Below are 8,937 nucleotides of genomic sequence, written 5' to 3' on the forward strand. Positions count from 1 at the left end.
CTTAGTCTTTCTGTATTTTCTAAGGCCCTTTATTTTACTAGGCACTTAAAATCAAAATCTCAACCTAAATTGTTGCTCTTTCATATTCCTAATAATTCCCTATATTTAAGCATGAATTAATGTCTTGTGACTTCTATCTCTGCAATATCCTTTTTTGTCATACATTACCCTTTCTCCAAGAAAACCTAGTTTTTACTATTCTAGCTCAAGCCTTATTTGACTATTATGACTTGTTAACTACTATCCCTGACTTCACTCAATCACTCTACTCTCCTATATTAAAGTTGTAATTATATCATTACCCTATTCAAATACCTTTTGTGGCCTTCCACTACCAACAGAAGCAAGTCAAGCCCATAAATTTGATATATGAAGCCTTCTGTAGTCTTTCCCCATTCTATTTTTCTAGCATTTTCTATCACTTATTTGACACCACAAAAATTAAGAACATTTGGTCATAGCCTTTGTCTGATCTGATCACACTTCTTCCCCACACTCCAACCCTAACCTCTGAATGTCAGACTTACTAAACCTTCATTCATTCATTAATTCAGCAACCACTTGGGTACCAAACAGTATAATGGACAATTTAAAAAAAGAGGAAAAAGAGTTCTTATTTTCAAATATTTTAAAGAATAGTGAAAGAGATCAATAGATTATTTCAATATAATATAGTAAGTGCTATGAGAGCGATATGAAGGAATAAAGACACAGCAGAAGAAAATCTGCTTGGGTGTTCTGAAGATGGCTTTACACATTAACTAACATTTGAGCAGGGGCACAGAGTTGGCTTATTTCTAACCTCTATATTTAAAAATATCTTTACTTCTACCTATATTGTAATACTCATTACACTGACCATTCATTCATCCATTCCCTGATTCAACAATCTTTATTCTCTACCATGTGTCAGATACATCTGTAAGTATTAGGCATCAACAAACCAGCCAAAACCCTCCTACTTTTACAGATATTTTATTCTAGTATAGAAACAAAACATGTAAATTATATAGAATACAAAAATGTCATAAATGTTACAAAAAATAAACTCACGTAGAGAGCTAAGGAGCACTAGGGTGGGGGTGCACTTCTCATAGTAATTTTATATATATATATAATTCTTCTGTTGTGCTTTGAATTTCTCAAGACCAAAAATTGTGTAGGGAACTTGGGTTTGAATCAGGAAATCTTTAGTCAGGCCTAAAAATTGGGGGGGGGGGAATGTAGCTATCATCTTTAAGTTTTAAGGACTAAATTTTCAATATTAATATTTAAATAATGATTATTATAGACACCCAAGTGTGTTATGGGAAATGACAAATTGTTCACTGTTGCTCTTTGTATGTTTGAATCAGAATGTGGTCATCCTTTCTCAAGTAACTTTATCTGAGAAAATTTATAAACTAGGATATCAGGTCATAATTTACCATTTAGTTCTGAATAAAATAATTCAAACACATTTTAAAACAATGACAAGGGTATTTTTTTAAATGGCGGATTAGCCTAGACAAAAAGAACTTGGTAAAATGGACAAGTGTTTTCAAAATTTTGCATGTAGGTTTTGACCAATCTCAGAGAAAAAAATGTAATTGCATGTTTTAACAAATAATAAAAGTAAAATTGGGCTCAGATTTTTAAACAAATTATAGTGTTTTAGCCCAAAGACACCTCATTGAAATGTAGAAAGTGGTTTTGTCTCTAGGTACCACACAGGAAACAGAGGTCTATCAAGCTTAAGAAACTCTTACTTCCACTAACTGAGTTACAATTAGTGGAGCTTTTGAGTTCAGAGTTGTCACAGGTTTATTTTATTTTATTTTTTTACCCTTTGTTGCCTTTGAAGTTATCAATTTTTAAATTGAAATAAATAAAGTTGTTGAATATATTCAGACATGATTCTATGCTTTGGATTTTCCCATATAGTCCAATACAAGAGTATTTTGAGAAATATCTCAAATCAAAAATGAAACTATCATATGTAAAGCATCTAAAGATATTAACTTTCCATTATAGGTACTTAAAGGAAGCTTACACCCTTCTGGGTTTTTTTGTTTATTTGTTTGATTTAAAATTTTATCATACATTTTTTTTTAAATCCTCATCTAAGGACATGCATAGAGAAAGGAAGGAAGAAGAGAGCGAAACATTACTGTGAGAGAGAAACATTGATTGGCTGCCTTCCATATGTGCTCTGAATGTGAATTGAACCAGCAACCCTTTGATGCACAGGACAACACTCAACTAACTCTGGCCAGCACATCCCTCTATTCAAGGCTAATGAGAGATTTATCCATGTCTCTTCTAAACCCCAGGGGATTTGGATCCACAGGAGACAATCTCTAGGAAAGAGAAAGACAATGCGGAAAGAATTTTATCTGGGAAACAAATGGGTATATCCGTAACTACCCACAAATGGCAGTGGACCCCAGCACAGAAACCAACCAGAGTGCTTGAAACACTTTCTGAAAGCAAAGCCAGGAGCTTAACCAAGAACAGATAGGACTCAGGAGGTGAATATCTAGCAGAACTGAGAGAACTTTTCAAGACAGTTCCTAACCAGAGTGAATCACTTTAACAGAATAAAGTCTGAACCACATGGCCCAGGGAACAAGATCAGAAGTAATGCCATCCAATGTGACTAGGACAACTTCTACCACCATAGACAGGAATGAAGGCAAAATGGATTAAAGACTTATATGTAAGACTTAAAACCAGAAAAAGCCCAGAAGAAAACATAGGCAATAAAATCTCAGACATCACTCTTAGCAATTTTTTTTCTGATATATCTCCTCAGGCAAAGGAAATGAAAGAAAAAATAAATAAGTGGGACTACATCAAACTAAAAAGTGTTTGCACAGCAAAGGAAGCCATAGATACAATGAAAAGACAACCGACTAAATGGGAAATCATATTTACTAATGATACATCTGATAAGGGGTTACTGTCCAAAATGTATTTATAAAATTCAACACACACACACACAAAAACAACCCCAAACAATCCAACTAAAAATGGACAAAGGACTTTAATAGACACTTCTCCAAAGAAGACATAGACACAACTAGCAGATGTGTGAAATGATGCTCAACACAACTAATCATGAGAGAGGTGCAAATTAAAACCCAAATGAGATATCACCTCATGCCTATCAGAATAATTATCATCAATAAATCAATAAACAACACATGTATTAAAGAATGTGAAGAAAAGGGAACCCACATGTACTGTTGGTGGGAATGCAGATTGGTGCAGCCACTGTGGAAAACAGTATGGAGGTTCCTAAAAAAAATTAAAAATGGGACTGCCATTTGACCCAGCAATTCCACTTCTGGGAATATATTCAAAAAATATATTCACCCCTAAGTTCATTGCAGCATTATTTACAATAGCCAAGATCCGGAAACAGCCCAAGTGCCCATCAATAGAGGAGTGAATAAAAAAGCTGTGGTACATTTACACAGTGGAGTACTAAGCAGCATAAAAAAGAAGACAATCTTACCTTTTGGACAGCATGGGTGGACATGGAGAATATTATGCTAGGTGAAATAAGCCAGTCAGAGAGAGACAAATATTTTATGATCTCACTTATATGTGGAATCTAATGAACAAAATAAACTAAAAAGATATAAATTGACTCATAGATACAGAGAAGAGACTGACATTTTTCAGAGGGAAAGAGATTTGGGGGGTCTAAATGGAAAAGTTGAAGGAATTCAGAAAAAAAACAACAATTCATAGACACAGACAACAATATGGTAATTACCAGAGGGGAAGGGAGTGGGGGAGGTAGAAAAGAGGAAAGGGAGATAAATGGTGATGGAAGGAGACTGGACTTGGGGTAATGAACACACAATACAGTATACAGGTGATATATTACAGAATTGTACACTTGAAACCTATATAATTTTATTACTAACTAATGTCACCCCAATAAATTCAATAACATTTTTAAAAGGAACATAAAAGAGCAGGAATTATAGGCTATTCAGTTTTGTGTTATGGGTGTTTGACAACTGTCAAATTAAATTGACTGTGATAAATTTTATTGAAATTTCTATAAACTTTTTCTCTTATACAAATCTCAGAGAGTCTCCCTAACAAAAGCTACACTGTTTGCATGGCAATATGGAAAATGATTGCTGAGCTGTTCCATATGAATTCTTTCAGTTCATGTTCTATCATGAAGGAGCAATTTCTTCAACTTTCCCCACTTAAATTTTCAACCTTAAATTTCAAGAACAACAACAATTGTGGGTTTTCATGGAGTGTTTTTGTAATAGAAATTGCGCTATGTGTGTAACAATCCCAAAACATAATAAAGATGTAAATATTTTGTGTTTCACAACTAGGTCAATTAACTTGAAAATGGTACTTAGAATGAAAGTTGGCAGAATATAATGATAACAGAGTTTCAAAAGTATAAGATTCTTAACTTGTGAGAGATACTGAACTATAATTATGAACTAACTGCAAGTCTGCAAAAATAATTTAAAGCCCTTGACAGTTTCTCTGGATTAGCATTTTTGACATATACATTTACCATGGAGAATTATTGATATGATTTTTGTCAAATGAGATATTTAGTAGCTTTTATGTATCATAACTCAGTAAAGATAATGTTTGAGTATGGGCAAATCTTTAACTCAAGTCTCAGTTTTCTTAATATGTTTAATTAGCCACCTAAATTTTTATTTAAATGCAGTGAATTCATCGGCTTAATGTCTTTAAACTGAAATCAACTATTTGACTTTGCTTCACATATGAAAAGTGGAGCCAACCTTGAATAACAAGCTCCAGTGATTAATGATATCAGAGTAATAATCTGTTCTGCAATATTCCCCAGCATTGTTGAAGCATTAAAGTACTCAATAGGGGAAACACACACACACACACACACACACACACACACACACACACACACACACACAACAATGGAGAACTTCAATATGAGTTATATAAACATCACCACTAATAACAAGATCTTTAAAAAGAGAGCAATACGTGTCACTTCTGGAAACATGAAGGTAGACTCCAAATAAATAATGAACAACATAAACTGATGAACAAAAATAAATCCAGAGACATAGAAGCATCAAACAGACCGTCAAACTTCAGAGGGAAAGCAGAATAAGGTGGAAGGGGCTAAGAAATCAAAGAACTTGTAGGCATGCATGTAAGCATAACCAATGAACACAGACAGTAGGGGGTGTGAGGGACTGTGCTGGGGGGCAGGAGCAGGTGGAGAGAGGTCAATGAGGCAAAAAGGAGCCATATGTAATACTTTCAAAAATAAATAATTTAAATAAAAAAGAAGTCTAAAAATAATAATAATACACAAGCAAAAGCCCTCACACGTTGCAAAGGTATAGACAATAATCCCTAATTTCTTCCCAGTATAAACTTGGTTATAATTTGGTAGATAAAAACTCATAGAACTTTCACATTCACCTCCCATATGATTTACCAGTTGTCAAATTTTATAAAGTAAGCTAACTGAAAAATTACTGAGAACTTTCAATGTACCAGTAATTTTTTTTTCTCATTAGTAATCATTTGGTTCTCTCCTTCCATTTTTATAGGGCACAACATCATCCCATCAAGAACTGTAGAAGAGATCAAATGTTGCTTCTGCAACCATTCTATTAGAGAGAGAGAGATATTTATTCCCTTATTTGTACTTTTATCCAAACTATCCACAAGCCCCCATAAACTCACTCAGAAATTTCCCTCTTAAGATTGACAATAAACCAGCTTCTCACCTAAGAGGTCAGAGAATAGGATTGAATAAAAAATTGCATTTGGTAATTAGCATATACTATTAAACATTGATAAAACTTTGCAGAGACATTTTGGAATTCATCTGAATAACCCAGAATGATAAAAGGCAAAGCACTCAGTCTGTCAGATTAATGCCTCAGGAGCTGCATATTTTAATTGCTTTCATGGTCTCAAAGGACAAGTTTTGTGTGGGTATTTTACATTGTTGAGACAGTTTATAGAGCAACATGGTTCCTCTTCTTTTTTTTTTCTTTCAGACATGGGATTAAATGTTTCTGTCCAGTTCATATATGCACTAGATAACTGTAAACATAATTAATCCAACTGCAAGATCTTCAGCAAACACTCAATTATCTTGCCTTCAGGGTCCCCAGAAACATGCCTCCCAGATGGCATGACCTAGTTCAGAGATATGTACTAGAAGCAAGCTTAGTACAGTCAATGTATTCCTCCCGTTTAGAAGATGTTCACCAGCAAGTTATTTTAGTCTTAGAACATGTTTACTGGAAAAATGCAGTTGCATTAGAATGATTGTTTGGGAGAAAATAAAGTCTTTGGGTGAGTCATAAGTGAAGAAAAAAGGCCATTTGAAATTTCAACTGAAGAAGAAATTATAAAGAATATGGAAATGAATTTTAATTAGACAGAAAGGCTCCAAGACTGCATCCTATAGTGAAATTAGTATCTTCAATAGATAATATGTCTCATTAACAATAGGAATCTACTTTTCATTGTACTTTCCTTAGATTTTTCACTTCATGTTGTAAAACTTAAAATATGTATTAATGACCAAATTAATGAATCTATTTGCTGTGGCTATTTTGAGCACTTTGAATAAGCAAGACATCTACCCTGAACCTTTAAAAATAGAAATAGATTAAAATCTATGGTGTATTATTTGATGAGAAAAGGGTCAACTTCACAGGAAGCACAAAGAATATAAACAAATGAACGCCACCACTATTATTCATGTTAAGTTACAGCATTTTTCAACTGAAGGCATGATGTTGTTCAGATTGATTCTGTGTATCTGATAGTAATGTAATTCAAACTTGATCAGAAATCTCATGACAAGGTTTATTGTGGAAACTTCAAGAGGTGTATTAGAATTATTTATGAAAAGTAAGGATCTGTAAAGTCTTTGTGTAATAACGCATCTATATCACTCAGGGCTTAAATAATTATTTACTTAATTAAAGAAAAATAAAGTGAGATAATATTTTAAAAACATAAATGTAATCTAGTACCTATCCCTGTTAATTGCATAAGAGTTCTAGCTTGTTGTATTATATCCTATAATTTTTAAGACTGAAATTTTAAATACAACAAAATAGTTAAATATTTAGAGTCTACACTTTACCATAAGAAAGGTTTTAATTTAACTCAAGGCTGGTTCAAGTTTTGGGGACTTAAAGGTGAAAAAATAATTTGTAGTCACTGTTGTTTCATGTACTTAATAGGTCTTAGCAAAATGAACATGGAAAATTATAAGGGAAAAACAGCCAGGTACAACATAAATTATTTCTTGGACAAGTTGAATGTTTGTCTAATAAGCATTGTATCCAATTTTCCAGATAATAAAATGTTACAGTAATAAGATCCCCAAATCCAGCAATAACATTCTGAGGAGAGAAATTAAGATAATTATGGTAGAGAAAAAATTAAGCAAGCAAATATTTTGCTTTGGTAATTTCTAGTTGTTTTCAACCAATTTTTGTACATACTCCATATAAGGCTACTCACTGATATATAATGATTTAAAATTACATCTTCCAATATGGATTAGTCTGTTAGTCCTTCAAAGGCTTTTCAGAGAATGAATTCTGTAACTTCTATATATGGGATCAAATGCCTCCTCAGAATCACTCTTACAAGCCCTCAGGTTGACGTGAAGGTGAAGGGGGTGGGGGGGCTGCATTGGCTAAATGCAGTGTTTTGACTTTGAGGGCTGTGCTTCAAGAATTGAGCAAGAACACTTATTATCCTCCCCCACAAAAGGGGGACACAACCTACTATAAGTACAGATAAAAAACTATTTGCTCCTAATGTATTTTCTGGCAATCAATGAATAAAATAGAAAATGTTATTAAACTAAATTACTCTTGATCATGAAATGAATAGAATACCCTTTTTTCTAATAAACATCAGGTTGGATAAGGAGCAGAAAATATCTGTATTGCATAGGCTTTTTATTCCTTCATAATTCCTTATTGTTTTCTGTATTCTGTGGAAATTTTTCATCCTCACTACCATAGTCCTAATCTATAGATTGTATAGTATACTATAACCTATAGTTCAGGACTGTAAGCATTAAGAAAACTTTTCAGCAGTAATAAAAGTAAAATCAACTTTTTTGATTATAGATCTCCCTAAATCATGTATTATTAACCATATGAGTGTGGAACTCAAATAACAATTAAAATATAATTGCCCAACATTACTCTGGTTCCCCTCTTCCCCAAATTGCATGTGTTAGACAACTTAGAAGAAATCATCAAAGCTTTCTGGAAAAATAGAGAAACAAATCTCAGGAATCACAAAGATTATTCCAACAAGAACACTGGTGATATTCCATAGCAGGCCCAAATGCAACATTAAGTACTTTCAACAGTGAGGTTCTTTGATAATTGCAAATATCTGAGATTATTAGGGGAAGAGGGAGAGATTTAAGGTTTTTGGAGAAAGGTAAGGGTACAAGTTGTGGCTTCTGAATATTTTAATTTCTTTAATATCTATAACCTGATGACTCCAAAATCAATGTTTCCAGTCCCCTATATTTCCTTGAGCTGCAGATACACAGATATAACTGAATTATAAATATGCACACTTCAATTTCCCAGAAGTCCCAAAGGACACAAAAATTTTCAGTTTTTATTCTGCTCTTATGTTCCCTATTGCAAGCAATTGCATATCCTGCTCAAATCAGAAGATTGACATCATTGCCTCTAACTAATCATTTCCAAAACTAAAGTAATACAAGCTCCTCCCCTAAACCAACCAAAGAAGAGAAACTTCTACTTCTACTTCTAAGTGTCTATATTATTTTCCAGAAAACATTACCACTGTCTGCCCAGTGGCACAAGCAAGAAACTTAACAGTGCTACAAAATTTCTTCCTCTTGCTACCTCTGGCCCCTATTACACACACACACACACACAC

This window comes from Myotis brandtii, unplaced genomic scaffold, assembly GCF_000412655.1.
Source record: "Myotis brandtii unplaced genomic scaffold, ASM41265v1 scaffold198, whole genome shotgun sequence".
Taxonomy (NCBI): domain Eukaryota; kingdom Metazoa; phylum Chordata; class Mammalia; order Chiroptera; family Vespertilionidae; genus Myotis; species Myotis brandtii.